The following is a 15,867-nucleotide window of genomic DNA, read 5'->3' as shown; positions in this document are numbered from 1 at the left end:
TGAAACATGGACAATAAATAGTTTGGACAAGTAGAAAATAGAAGCTTTCGAAATGTGGTGCTACAGAAGAATGTTGAAGATTAGGTGGGTAGATCACGTAACTAATGAGGAGGTATTGAATAGGATTGGGGAGAAGAGAAGTTTGTGGCACAACTTGACTAGAAGTACGGATCGGTTGGTAGGACATGTTCTGAGGCATCAAGGGATCACAAATTTAGCATTGGAGGGCAGCGTGGAGGGTAAAAATCGTAGAGGGAGACCAAGAGATGAATACACTAAGCAGATTCAGACAGATGTAGGTTGCAGTAGGTACTGGGAGATGAAGGAGCTTGCACAGGATAGATTAGCATGGAGAGCTGCATCAAACCAGTCTCAGGACTGAAGACCACAACAACAACAACAACAACAACAACATATTCCCATCTTTCTTCCCATGTCTTGTCTTTCCTAATACTCTAAGTAGGCTGTTTAGGTTTTTATGTTGGTAACGCCACGTATGAAAATCACTGACTGTGCTGTGTGCAGTCTGTGGCTCGTTGGACTCATTGTTGGAATATTCGCTGTTGTGGTGTTGAGTAGTTGGATGTGAACAGCGCATAGCGTTGCGCAGTTGGAGGTGAGCCGCCAGCAGTGGTGGATGTGGGGAGAGAGAGAGATGCCAGAGTCTTGAGAGGTTGCTATGTGAGCACGATCTGGACGTGTGCCCGTCAGAAAATGGAAATTTGTTTAATTGGACATCACAAAATTATATATATGGTGACTTTTGAACATTATTAATACATTATTTGTTCTCTATCAAAATCTTCCATTTGCTAACTATGCCTATCAGTAGTTAGTGCCTTCAGTAGTTTGAATCTTTTATTTAGCTGGCAGTATTGGCGCTCGCTTTATTGCAGTAGTTTGAGTAACGAAGATTTTTGTCTGGTGAGTGATTCATGAAAGGTTATTGTTAGTCAGGGCCATTCTTTTGCAGGGCTTATTGAAAGTCAGATTGCGTTGCGCTAAAAAGATGTTGTGTCTCAGTTTACTGATGATCAGAATAAGTAAAGAGAGAAATGTCTGAGTACGCTCAGTTTTACTCAACTGTCTCTGTATCAAATAACGTAAGAGGTTTACCAGCACAGTAAATCATAATTTCTCTAAGGGGACATTTCAATACCTACATTTAACACTAAGAAAGAAAAGTGGTTTTATTATTTAAAGAGGCGAAAAGAGCAACCTGCCGGACTTCCAGAGCTTTCCATTTGAAGTTATACTGAGAACGCTTTGAAGGATTCATTGTAAGATATCGGGGAAAAGAAGCAATCTCGCGTTTTCGTTTTTTCATCTAAGAACAACACGCTGTATTGTCCTACGATGTGTATCGGTGGTGTACTTTCAACACTTGGCCAGCACCCGGAGGGGTAGCGGCTGAAGGCCGAAACTCACGAAAGGCGCTGTGACGGAAAGTACGTAGCAGCGGCGGCAGTTTAGTTCAGTAGAAACGGTCTCGCAGCGGCCTTGACAAACTCCCCGGGCTGGAAAAACGTTCTCGCTCTGACAGCGTGACATTAATTTCCGGGCGGTGTTGGTAATGGCGCACTGGAGTGTAGGTGGGAACCGGACACAAGACAGAGAGAGGAGTAATGCGACAATTAAGTTCCTCGTTATCCACATAAAAGAATTTCATTACGTATGTAAAAGAATTCAGCTGACTGGCAGCAATTACTCCACTAGATAGATAGAGAGAGAGAGAGAGAGAGATGAAATGAGATTTACAAAGCAGAAAAATTGACTGTGTATACAGCAAAGGGAGCTTGGCGGGTAGCTAAGGCAAAAAAAGGAGTGCGGCGACCTGGAGGTCTATTGTTAAAGCTGAAAATTGTTTACGTCCTTTCATCGTTTGTTTTGTGGTTCTCTTAAATCCCCAGAGAAGTGCGTTAATAAATGCCGCCTTTATTAAACTGTAGAACTAGCTGCTACTACACCTGATACTGACGGTGGCTATGAACAGCAGTGACCGTTGGGAGTCGTAGCGCATGCTCCGTTCACAGCCACCGTCTACCATCTTGGTGTGAGGTCTGAAGATGGTCTAAGACAGGCCGAAACCAACAAAGTAGTTTCTTGCGGTTGTAACTGTTCACGTTCACTTTTACCGTTGTAAATCCTCGGTACATTGCTGTGCCTATGGACTATATAAAGTTAAATAAATCTTTTCATCAGTTTATAACAAAGTGAAGTAATATTTCACATGCCGTAGTTCTGATCAGCCATCTCCCAGAGCAATCAAAGAACCCACAGTTATGACCGGATGACTGTAGTTTCGATGAGGATAAAAGATGACGTAATGAAAAGAAATTTGTGCAAAGGACGGGACCTCAACCCAGGTCCCCTGCTAAGTAGGCAAATGTGCTGTCCACTGCACCACCCCTGGCTAACACAGGTGCCCTTCAACTCGCGCCTCAGCCCATCGATTTTCCTTTTCTTACACTAATGGCCATTAAAATTGCTACACCACGAAGATGACGTGCTACAGACGCGAAATTTAACCGACACGAAGAAGATGCTGTGATATGCAAATGATTAGCTTTTCAGAGCATTCACACAAGGCTGGCGCCGGTGGCGACACCTACAACGTGCTGACATGAGGAACGTTTCCAACCGATTTATCATACATAAACAGCAGTTGACCGGCGTTGCCTGGTGAAACGTTGTTGTGATGCCTCGTGTAAGGAGGAGAAATGCGTACCATCATGTTTCCGACTTTGATAAAGGTCGGATTGTAGCCTATCGTGATTGCGGTTTATCGTATCGCGACATTACTGCTCGCGTTGGTCGAGATCCAATGACTGTTAGCAGAATATGGAATCGGTGGGTTCAGTAGGGTAATACGGAACGCCGTGCTGGATCCCAACGGCCTCGTATCACTAGCAGTCGAGTTGACAGGCATCTTATCCGCACGGCTGTAACGGATCGTGCAGCCATGTCTCGATCCCTGAGTCAACAGATGGGGACGTTTGCAAGACAACAACCATTTGCACGAACAGTTAGACGACGTTTGCAGCAGCATGGACTATCAGCTCGGAGATCATGGCTGCAGTTACCCTTGACGCTACATCACAGACAGGAGCGCCTGCGATGGTGTACTCAACGACGAACCTGGCTGCACGAATGGCAAAACGTCATTTTTTCGGATGAAGCCAGGTTCTGTTTACAGCATCATGATGGTCGTATCCGTGTTTGGCGACATCGCGGTGAACGCACATTGGAAGCGTGTATTCGTCATCGCCATACTCGCGTATCACCCGGCGTGATGGTATGAGGTGCCACTGGTTACACGTCTCGGGCACCTCTTGTTCGCATTGACTGCACTTTGAACAGTGGACGTTACATTTCAGATGTGTTACGACCCGTGGCTCTACCTTTCATTCGATCCCTGCGAAACCGTACATTTCAGCAGGATAATGCACGACCGCATGTTGCAGGTCGTGTACGGGCCTTTCTGGATACAGAAAATGTTCTACTGCTGCCCTGGCCAGCACGTTCTCCATATCTCTCACCAACTGAAAACGTCTGGTCAATGGTGGCCGAGGAACTGGCTCGTCACAATACGCCAGTCACTACTCTTGATGAATTGTGGTATCGTGTTGAAGCTGCATGGGTAGCTGTACCTGTACACGCCATCCAAGCTCTGTTTGACTCAATGCCCAGGCGTATCGAGGCCGTTATTGCGGCCAGAGGTGGTTGCTCTGGGTACTGATTTCTCAGGATTTATGCATCCAAATTGCGTGAAAATCACATGTCAGCTCTAGTATAATATATTTGTCCAATGAACACCCGTTTATCATCTGCATTCCTTCTTGGTGTAGCAATTTTAATGGCCAGTAGTGTATATCATGAGTACTTCTGAGGATCTTCAACACTGGAATAGCTCCCCAGCTTCGTGTGTAACGGGGAAATTCTACCTGAACCTCAGTTGTAGGTGATCTATTGATGTGATGGAATTACATGTTCCTGGAGACATACTGAGTCCCAACTTGATCTTCGATAAGGATAGAAGGTGAAGTAAGAAGAGGTGTGTGGGCGGGATTTCCCCTTGCATACAACGCTGTGGTGCTATTCTAATACCGTAAAGCCTCGGCAATACTGACGATTTAAGAAGGGGATGGGCTGAGGCGTGAGCTGAGGTTTGTACTAGGGAAGGCACTGCACCAGGGCGGGGTAGGGCAGTGGGCAGGGGACCCGGCTTCAAGTCCCGGTCTTGGCACAAATTTTAATCCAATACGTCAGCTTCTATCCTCCTCAAAGATAAAGTTGAGACTGAATATGTCTCCAGGAAAGGAAAAATCCATCAGGTCTAAACAAAAGATACGCCTGAGAATGGACATGTGGGATAGACGGAACACAAGACACCCTACTGTCGAAGTCACTCGCTTACAGTGAGCGACGAGAAATGGTAGCAGAAAACTGATATCGTGTTATTGAGTTATATGAACCACATTTGTGCCTCTGTATGGGTCTTGCTGAACATTGTGTTGGTAGTAGTCTTCTGGAAGGACTGTGTGCAAGCTGTAGCCTTCAGATACACAGACAGTCTCGCTAAGGGGGAGCCTGCAGTTTAAATTCTAATTCCGAGAACAGTTCCATTAGATGTTTTACATTTAAACTGTTTACTGCCAGAGTAGACTGTCAGCTTAGCTGTGAGAAAGGAAAATCCCGAATCAGAGACGTTTACAACCCTTCCTCTCTGTAAACCCTCTCCCCAACAAGGCCGTCTGTCATATACCGCTGCTCTTTGGTTGGTTGGTTGGGTTGGGGGAAGAGACCAAACAGCGAGGTCATCGGTCTCATCGGATTAGGGAAGGATGGAGAAGGAAGTCGGCCGTGCCCTTTCAAAGGAACCATCCCGGCATTTGCCTGGAGTGATTTAGGGAAATCACGGCTGCTCTTTATTTGCAGGAGAAAACACATCCGAATGCACCGCCCTGTCTGACCCAGTAAATTCACTATTTTCCTGTTTAAACGAGTTAATCTTTAGGAAGACTTGTTCATTACTACTAAGAGTAACGATATATAATCAGTACTGAGAAGTTAGGTGTGGCTTGTAAACTAACTGGCTGTGTGTCAAAGAGTAGGTCCAGAGCTGGTCGATTCCTCAATCACTCCTCCAGTAGACTGCGCCACTAATCGTCTGCTTCACTGCCAGCGATAACCGAACTAACGTGTCGAGTGGCGAGTGGCGAGTTGTTCCGCGTTTCGCAACCGGCTGCGTCTTTCACACACGACGTCCCAGAACGGCAAGGGTGCGGCGCTCGCCGTGGGACTACGCCTAGCACAACTCTGAGCTGTGGAAACTAGCCTCGGCCTAAGGAGAGCTTTTTCTTTTCAGACAGTTCAAAATAAAAGACCAGTTTCTTCGAATTTTTTTATATATTTCTTCACTTGTGACACGACTGAAGTTGTTTTATGTGAACACGCTATGAGGACAGCATACAAAGCGCTAGCCGCTCAGTAATAAATACATGTTGTTGTTGTTGTTGTGGTCTTCAGTCCTGAGAGTGGCTTGATGCTGCTTTCCATGGTACTCTATCCTGTGCGAGCTTCTTCATCTCCCAGTATCTACTGCAACCTACACCCTTCTGAATCTGCTTAGTGTATTCATCTCTTGGTCTCCCTCTACAATTTTTACCCTCCACGCTGCCCTCCAATGCTAAATTTGTGATCCCTTGACGCCTAAGTACATGTCCTACCAACCGGTCCCTTCTTCTTGTCAAGTTGTGCCACAAACTCCTCTTCTCCCCAATTCTATTCAATACACCCTCATTAGTTATGTGATCTACCCGTCTAATATTCAGCATTCTTCTGTAGCACCACATTTCGAAAGCTTCTACTCTCTTCTTGTCTAAACTATTTATCGTCCATGTTTCACTTCCATACATGGCTACACTCCATACAAATACTTTCAGAAACGACTTCCTGACATTTAAATCTATACTCGATGTTAACAAATTTCTCTTCTTCACAAACGCTTTCCTTCCCATTGCCAGTCTACATTTTATATCCTGTCTACTTCGACCATCATCAGTTATTTTGCTCCCCAGATAGCAAAACTCCTTTACTACTTTAAGTGTCTCATTTCCTAATCTAATTCCCTCAGCATCACCCGACTTAATTAGACTACATTCCATTATCCTCGTTTTGCTTTCGTTGATGTTCATCTTATACCCTCCTTTCAAGACACTGTCCATTCCGTTCAACTGCTCTTCCAAGTCCTTTGCTGTCTCTGACAGAATTACAATGTCATCGGCAAACCTTAAAGTTTTTATTTCTTCTCCATGGATTATAATACCTATTCCGAATTTTTCTTTTGTATCCTTCACTGCTTGCTCAATATACAGATCGAATAACATCGGGGAGAGGCTACAACCCTGTCTCACTCCCTTCCCAACCACTGCTTCCCTTTTATGCTCCTCGACTCCTATAACTGCCATCTGGTTTCTGTACAAACTGTAAATAGCCTTTCGCTCCCTGTATTTTACCCCTGCCACCTTCAGAATTTGAAAGAGATTATTCCAGTCAACATTGTCAAAAGCTTTCTCTAAGTCTACATATCCTAGAAACGTAGGTTTGCCTTTCCTTAATCTTTCTTCTAATATAAGTGGTAAGGTTAGTATTGGCTCACGTGTTCCAACATTTCTACGGAATCCAAACTGATTCATCTGTAAAGAATTCGCGTTAGTAGTTTGCAGCTGTGACTTATTAAACTGATAGTTTGGTAATTTTCACATCTGTCAACACCTGCTTTCTTTGGGATTGGAATTATTACATTCTTCTTGAAGTCTGAGGGTATTTCGCCTGTCTCATACATCTTGCTCAACAGACGGTAGAGTTTTGTCAGGACTGGCTCTCCCAAGGCCGTCAGTAGTTCTAATGGAATGTTGTCTACTCCCGGGGCCTTGTTTCGACTCAGGTCTTTCAGTGCTCTGTCAAACTCTTCGCGCAGTATCTTATCTCCCATTTCATCTTCATCTACCTCCTCTTCCATTTCCATAATATTGTCCTCAAGTACATCGCCCTTTTATAGACCCTCTATATACTGCTTCCAGCTCTCTGCTTTCCCTTCTTTGCTTAGAACTGGGTTTCCATCTGAGCTCTTGATATTCATACAAGTCATTCTCTTTTCTCCAAAGGTCTCTTTAATATTCCTGTAGGCAGTATCTATCTTACCCCTAGTGAGATAAGCCTCTACATCCTTACATTTGTCCTCTGGCCATCCCTGCTTAGCCATTTTGCACTTCCTGTCGATCTCATTTTTGAGACGTTTGTATTCCTTTTTGCCTGCTTCATTTGCTGCATTTTTATATTTTCTCCTTTCATCGATTAAATTCAATATTTTTTCTGTTACCCAAGGATTTCTACTATTCCTCGTCTTTTAACCTACTTGATCCTCTGCTGCCTTCATTACTTTATCCGTGAGAGCTACCCATTCTTCTTCTACTGTATTTCTTTCCCCCATTCCTGTCAATTGTTCCCTTATGCTCTCTCTGAAACTCTGTACAACCTCTGGTTTAGTCAGTTTTTCCAGGTCCCATCTCCTTAAGTTCCCACCTTTTTGCAGTTTATTCAGTTTTAATCTACAGTTCATAACCAATAGATTGTGGTCAGAGTCCACATCAGCCCCTGGAAATCTCTTACAGTCTAAAAACCTGGTTCCTAAATCTGTCTTACCATTATATAATCTATCTGATACCTTCTAGTACCTCCACGATTCTTCGATGTATACAACCTTCTTTTATTATTCTTGAACCACCTGTTAACTATGATTAAGTTATGCTCTGTGCAAAATTCTACCAGACGGCTTCCTCTTTTATTTCTTAGCCTCAATCGATATTCATCTACTATGTTTCCTTCTCTCCCTTTTCCTACTCTCGAATTCCACTCACACATAAATACATAGGGTGTTTAAAAAGAAAGTCTTGTATCCTCGTAGGGGCTGGTATCGTTCAAATAGTAAAAAAGCGCCTACGTAGATACGTACGGAATTAAATAGTTTTGGGGTATGATCTGTTTTACCCTGTTCCAGAATGTTCACCACTGGACGCTGAGGATCGGTAGGTCAGAAGCTGCATTTCAGTCACGGATGGGGCGGTATTCAATCAGAACGCGGCAATAACTTACCAAGCAAAAGCACGGCCGGGCAAGTGCGAATCAGCCAGCCCCCATCGAATAGAGGCGTCACGTTAGCTACCGCGTACTGTGACTGGATGAGGGAGAACAGTGTGTTATGCACTCATAGGCCGCTGCACTTTCGCGGACGACTTGACGGGTCCTGCTTACCACAACCTGCGGCGTCACAGGTCACACGCGCTATTGACGACTGTCGCCCTTGGGCACGAACACAGATGTGGTTTCTACGCGACCGGAGACCAGCCTAGATTCGAAGACTGGCGCAGACTTTTAATTCGTTAACTTGTACAGGGTGTTTCAAAAATGACCGGTATATTTGAAACGGCAATAAAAACTAAACGAGCAGCGATAGAAATACACCGTTTGTTGCAATATGCTTGGGACAACAGTACATTTTCAGGCGGACAAACTTTCGAAATTACAGTAGTTACAATTTTCAACAACAGATGGCGCTGCAAGTGATGTGAAAGATATAGAAGACAACGCAGTCTGTGGGTGCGCCATTCTGTACGTCGTCTTTCTGCTGTAAGTGTGTGCTGTTCACAACGTGCAAGTGTGCTGTAGACAACATGGTTTATTCCTTAGAACAGAGGATTTTTCTGGTGTTGGAATTCCACCACCTAGAACACAGTGTTGTTGCAACAAGACGAAGTTTTCAACGGTTTAATGTAACCAAAGGACCGAAAAGCGATACAATAAAGGATCTGTTTGAAAAATTTCAACGGACTGGGAACGTGACGGATGAACGTGCTGGAAAGGTAGGGGGACCGCGTACGGCAACCACAGAGGGCAACGCGCAGCTAGTGCAGCAGGTGATCCAACAGCGGCCTCGGGTTCCCGTTCGCCGTGTTGCAGCTGCGGTCCAAATGACGCCAACGTCCACGTATCGTCTCATGCGCCAGAGTTTACACCTCTATCCGTACAAAATTCAAACGCGGCAACCCCTCAGCGCCGCTACCATTGCTGCACGAGAGACATTCGCTAACGATATAGTGCACAGGATTGATGCGGCGATATGCATGCGGGCAGCACTTGGTTTACTGACGAAGCTTATTTTTACCTGGACGGCTTCGTCAATAAACAGAACTGGCGCATATGGGGAACCGAAAAGCCCCATGTTGCAGTCCCATCGTCCATGCATCCGTAAAAATTACTGGTCTGGGCCGCCATTTCTTCCAAAGGAATCATTGGCCCATTTTTCAGATCCGAAACGATTACTGCATCACGCTATCTGGACATTTTTCGTGAATTTGTGGTGGTACAAACTGCCTTAGACGACACTGCGAACACCTCCTGGTTTATACAAGAGGGTGCCCGGCCACATCGCACGGCCGACGTCTTTAATTTCCTGAATGAATATTTCGATGATCGTGTGATTGCTTTGGGCTATCCGAAACATACAGGAGGCGGCGTGGATTGGCCTCCCTATTCGCCAGACATGAACCCCTGTGACTTCTTTCTGTGGGGACACTTGAAAGACCAGGTGTACCGCCAGAATCGAGAAACAATTGAACAGCTGAAGCAGTACATCTCATCTGCATGTGAAGCCATTCCGCCAGACACGTTGTCAAAGGTTTCGGGTAATTTCATTCAGAGACTACGCCATATTATTGCTACGCATGGTGGATATGTGGAAAATATCGTACTATAGAGTTTCCCATCTGTTGTTGAAAATTGTAACTACTGTAATTTCGAAAGTTTGTCTGCCTGAAAATGTGCTGTTGTCCCAAGCATATTGCAACAAACGGTGTATTTCTATCGCTGCTCGTTTAGTTTTTATTGCCGTTTCAAATATACCGGTCATTTTTGAAACACCTTGTACGACGTTTGCTCTGAGGGCCTCACGGAAGAGCGAGTGGTCTACGGCGATATCGGCTGTAGTTGCTGGCTCATTCCCACCCCACCATACGCGAGCCATCTGTCAGGTAATATCAACGGGTATGACGAAAGCCTTGTACTGGCCTGCTATGTTTACTAGCAGTGGCAGTAGACCTCCGTCGGTCCACTAATACTTGGAAAAATTAGGAAAATTAAAAAAAGGGAATCTACAATTTATTATAATTTTTTTGAAACGTTTTCCTTCGGTCCTGTGGGCTAGATTACACAACGTTACAAGTGTGTTCAGTACATCTTTCCTATCTGTATCTCTCAAATAAGTCTTAAAATCGACAGTTCCTTTTCCATTTATTAGTCATTTAGCTTAACTGCAAGTATCTACAGAGCGCTTTTGAAGTCTCGTGCGTATATAGAACTGTTATCAGAGTCAGCACTGCTACTTTACATAATTCTTCCTGTAAATTGATTGAGCGTGATTTAAATGATATGAATGACTCAAAATCACGAGATGGAGACCTGTGTCTGGTGACTACAGCTGTCAACTGCCCACGGGTTGCCACTTCCACAGCGCCACCCTCAGGACGCTCATTACTGCAAAATGTGGGCCCGCCGTTGTCTTTATATCTGTTTTCCTTTTTAATTGGGTCCACTGTGGGTTCTTAAAGAAACATTGTAAATTAACTAATGAAACACTGTTTTTGCCTTGTTTCACAAATTTTATTATGATTACTGTACGACCTAAGTTTCGGGTTATCAGCCCATATTCAAGTACATTACTAATTACAAAGATGATAATGCAAGGTAAACATGATGATAAGCCAAAGATAGTTACCTCAACTCCTAAATGTATCGATCCTTGGCGTAACGTAAAAGTACTTCAATGACCTTTTTTTGACAAATTACATATGGAATTATACAATTCAGCAATTACGCTAACATGACTTGGCATACCTAGGAATAAAATTATGCATCAGCCTAGAACTTTTTATCCACTGATGGACTGGCGCGCAAACTTTTACTCCCATTCCGGAGTTGTAATATCATCTAACAGAGGTGGGGATGTACACAACTGTTTTTTTTTTTTTAATTTCTAGAATTTCTAACCGGCTGAGTGTACCCCTTTTTTCTCTGTGTGTAAGACTTGTGCATAAAAAATGGTAACTGAAGTAATTTTACATTAAGCCAAGGATCGGTACATTAAGAAGTTGAGGTGACTATCTTTTCGCGAACAGTGCAGTACATCCTTGTAAAATTCGGCATTTACAGTTGCTTCTTTTTTCAGGGCGAGGAGATTTACCAGTTGTCGATTGGCAACTCTGAAGTTTTGTCTCATCGTCAAACCCACAGATCCAAATTTAATCTACGGTTACAATTTTGGACTTGAAGTTCGGATCTGACTGAAGAAGATCCTTCAACTCCGTGCAAACAGACATACGGTCACAAAAAAATCTCGGAACAAATTTTGCACATTCTCGTCTCATATGCAAATTATAGGTTAAATCGCTTTTCATGGACTCATACGAAATCCTAAGGCTTTTTAGTAAGATCTGGTAGAGTTAGTTATACGCCTATCTGAGCAAACAATTTTTTCCACTTTTTGAATTTTTTCCTCTGTTTTTTTAGGTTAATGGGCATCCAGAATGTTGCTCTTTTTGCACCGACTCATTTCCGCTTTCGTGTCCGGTGAGACAGGTGTGTCCCATACACAAATTTATTTCCCTGATTTCCCAGCGATGTGAATGTCCCACATCTATGTGGTGCTGCAATCTACACTTGAATGTATCAACTGTTTGGAGACAATAGATTCATTGTTCGAGCCCCAAAAGCGATATATCGCTTAATATTTTCAGTTGTACATTGAGCCCCCTGTTTTTTACAGTTTCATGTAATTTTTTCCTGTCTGCAGCAGATAAGCTCCGCAAACGTGTTTGTTGTCCTCTTTATATTGATTTCTAGAAAGATACAGATACGTGCACATATTTATTTATAAACCACTTTTAAATTCGTTTAGTACTTACACCTTACAGCTACAGTGTGTGTAGAGAACTTATATTTGTGCCCTTTGTTCATACTTGTGTCCAAATTTTTACATTTATATGTTATATCCGGTGCTGTATTTTCATTGAGTTGTAAAATGGAAAACTCCACTGACTTGTGGTTTGTTTTCTGCGATCAGTGCTTGCCTTCCCCTTCTCTTTATGTTTCTCCCAGTTGAGGCTTGCATTCCCCTTCTCTTCATATATCTCCCAGTTGATGATTGCCTTCTCTTTATCTTAATATTTCTCCAAGTCGAAACCCGCTTGCAAAATCAAGGTGAAAAGAATGGTTGTCACATTTTCCTTCGTTGTTATAGTTCCACACGATGAAACTGTTGATTATTGAAACGTCCAAAAGAAAATAAGGACAATGTCACCATTTGAGTAACGTACTTCCAGTAACAGACCGTCTGCTGGTCAAACCGGTCCACACCTCCCATTACAGCCACGCAGTCTGCTGTGGATGCAGGGCAGGATAGGGCTCAGGTTATACCATCTACATTTCTCTTGTGACGAATCACGTGATCAGCAGTTGACAAAACTGTAACTGGCTGATTATCTTGGTATTTGTCTGACATAATAATGGTGCTTTCCTTTAAAAAAAAACATGATCCCTAGTAAAAACATTGTTTTAAGTGCAATGTATATGTCTAGCTGGAGTCCAGCAGGAATAAATTTTAGGGAACCATTTAATCCTTCTCGACTCCAACGGGACATACACGTCTCATAGAAAATAATTGTAAAAATATGAACAATAATCGAAACTTAGGAACATGGCCTCACTCAGCATCCATCCCAAAAGCAAAAAACCAATTTTTACGGTAATGTGCGAAATTTCAATTAATTTCGTCACGAAATGGTTACATCGAAAATACCTCTCGTAAACAGTCTTCAGAATTACAGCATTATCGTCTCACACCAATTTTAACTCGGCATGACTTTCTCTGGCACTTGTTTGCAACTTCAAGCAGAACTTAATCTTCACGCGTTGTTCGAAATTCACGATGCGTGACAGACACGGTAAACACAACCTCAGTCCGATATCAGTTTATCTATGAAATATAGTAAGGGCCATCTTTTTATTGCAGGCAGCGACAAAACACTCGCTGCAGAGGTGACGTCATTCCAGTTATCGGGCTAGCGTCGCGACAGATAACGAAATCACTGAACACTGGTGGTACAGGAAGCTGTTCTGTGATACGCGAAACTTATGGAGTCGCTACTGTGTACATAGATCGGTTAAAAACTGAGCTGTTGGCAAGCAGAGCATATCGATATTTGTATTAGTGCATGTACTGAACGGGGTGTTAGACTCAAGCAAAGCGGCTCTTTTGAAAGATAAGTCTAATGAATACAGTAATTTGTCGAAGTGTTTCTTGTTCTCAACATTGCAACAGTTTCGCTGAATGGGCCGTTTAATTTGCTTTATTAACCATTCTAAGGGATTTGTCATGTTAAGTCCTCATGAAAAGAAATACTTTCACTCACTGAGAAGATTTAATGCAGTAAGTGTGTCACGAAACACTCCATGGTTAACCTATTCACCTAAAACCAGGATTAGTCTTGCCTTATTTTTAAATAGTCGGGGTATATTTTCGTTTTGAAGATGGTACTACATTCACGCACATGATGGCTACTTTTTCTTATATTCTACAGAGTGAGTTCAGTGCCTTCATCAGTTTCTAAGGTCAAATAGGTGCAGAGAAAACCGTTTTTGACTGAGTTTGCAAAATTCTCTTTTTGAGCATGATAAATAATGCGAAATTTGAGCGGGAAATGAACGCTGCTGACTGAAGACGCTCATAGGTTCGAAAATAGTTACTGCTAGGTAAGTCGTGTATTAGACGAAAGTAAGATTGATTCTCTTCTTTATTACACAATCTACCATCATGGACCAACAGTGTTTTATATGTTGAATTCGATTCACTTTAGTTTGTGGATTACAAGTACAAACTCTTCCTGTAGGAACATCAGAGTCCAAACAGATGCCCACGGGAATGAGTGTACTGTGAACTACCCATGAACAGATTTAGGTGCGTTTTAATAACGGGTTACAAGTGGAAATCAAGCAAATTCGAATATATTTCCGTGATTAAAGAAACTTTGTTGGCATTTTCTTGTTCGGTGTTAAACAATTTGGATACTCTGAGAATCCTTGATACTTTTGCTGTTCAGAAAAAATGTCACAAATAGGTAACGCCGATCGGGTGATGGAAATATATGTACCGGTAATTTGCAGATATGTGAAAGAAAAAAACATTATGAAGAGAAAAATTTAGTCACCGCACTTCACACAGTAAACAGATATTCTAGAATGTTTTGGTAGGGACAGAGGGAAAAATACGCGTTAAATACCAGTGAAACAAATTACACGATTTATAGCTGTAACGTGATGTTTTACGCGTAGACGCTGATGGAATATTAATGCAGTGTCACACAATTTTTGAACGAGTTGCTTGTGTTTTTATATGCGGTGTGCACCTACAGATTTTCAATTTCTTCGCCTCAGTGTGCTGTCGCCACGTTAGCTTATCGCTCTCCGCTTGTTCTTTTAGATAAGCGTGACCCTTGCGTCACTGCACGAAAGGACACAACTTGTTAAGGTCTACGCTCACCGGAAAGAGGCGCCGACCGTGTCCGCCCACGCCGTGACGCTGCTACAGAGTCGTGCCGGCTGACTGGCTTCTGCGACGGCCCGCAATCCCGTGCCGAGTCGGCGGAATCCTCTGTTTACAAACAACTTCACGCACGGAACAGCTGGCTAACCTCGACTGCAGCAGAGATATCAGCTGACGCTCGCTGTCAGAGATAACGCAGCTGCTGCCCAACCCGTTCTGCCAACATTGCAGACCGAAAAAGCGGCGAGGCGTGTGAAGGCGTGTAGCATACCCGATGCCGTGAATGCAGTTGTTTGTCACTGTATCACGGGGCGCTTCGCGTTAGACCTGTTTCACATGTATGGGGTCCCATCCGGTTAGTTTCGTTTTCGGTTGCAATGAAAAACGAATGCAACCCTTTCACCCATACACGATTCTCACACGGTTCATATTACGTTTTGTTTTTCCTTCTGCACGCAGGTTCAGTAGTGACTATGGAGAGAAGTCAAATTGTTCTCTACAAAAGATTAAAAATGGTGTACCGTATTATAATTTGATATGTATTTTAAATAACTGCCATTGGATATTTTCTTAATTTTCAAATCTTTTCCTTTCATGTTCCCTCAAAATCATGGTGAGTTTACCATTTGTCCTTATGGACTACGTCTCTTGTTAGACAAGAACGAATTTTTCAATGCTTACCCAACTAAAATTTTTAGTGACGTCGAATTAATCAAAACGTCGAAAATTTCAACACATACGTCTTTCCATGCTTCCTGCGTGTTTAATTTATCCTTATATTTTTCACAAGTTTTGTCTTATGGTATTAGTTTGGCTTGTACTGCAAAAATCAGCCGATCCACATCAACATCCGGTAAACCGTTCACAAGTATACACAACATTTATTAACAGATACCCAGAATTAAAATTTTTAACAGAACAACGACTAGCTGATCAGATTCGTGTAATAATAAAAAATAACAGGATACCCCAGTCAGAATTAGAAAACATCAAACAACAAGTACAACAAATACTGGAACAAAATTATGTGCAATCAGAAGAAGAAGAAAATACAGTAATGGACTCAAACATCCCAGAGCAAACAAACAAAGAACAACACGCATCAATTAAACAGTCAGAGGAAAACGAAATCTTAAGACAGCCACCAGAACAAGCACAAATAGAACACGAAGTGACACACATGTTAGATACAGAAGAAAAATTTCAGCTGG

The 15,867-nt window shown here is 42.8% G+C and overlaps 1 protein-coding gene across 1 annotated transcript in view; it reads right to left on the bottom strand.

Annotated features, from left to right (window-relative positions):
* Nucleotides 1-14,798, bottom strand: part of LOC124711449 (myrosinase 1-like) — a 538,885-nt gene extending 524,087 nt beyond the window's left edge. The window contains exon 1 of the mRNA XM_047241532.1: nucleotides 14,654-14,798. The gene's annotated coding sequence lies outside the window, so the exon portion shown is untranslated. The remainder of the gene's footprint in view (nucleotides 1-14,653) is intronic.
* Nucleotides 14,799-15,867: the final 1,069 nt, after the last annotated feature.

Source organism: Schistocerca piceifrons, chromosome 8 (assembly GCF_021461385.2).
Source record: "Schistocerca piceifrons isolate TAMUIC-IGC-003096 chromosome 8, iqSchPice1.1, whole genome shotgun sequence".
Lineage (NCBI taxonomy): Eukaryota > Metazoa > Arthropoda > Insecta > Orthoptera > Acrididae > Schistocerca > Schistocerca piceifrons.
Note: the sequence above shows the minus strand (reverse complement) of the source record. Positions and strands in the feature narration are given on the sequence as shown.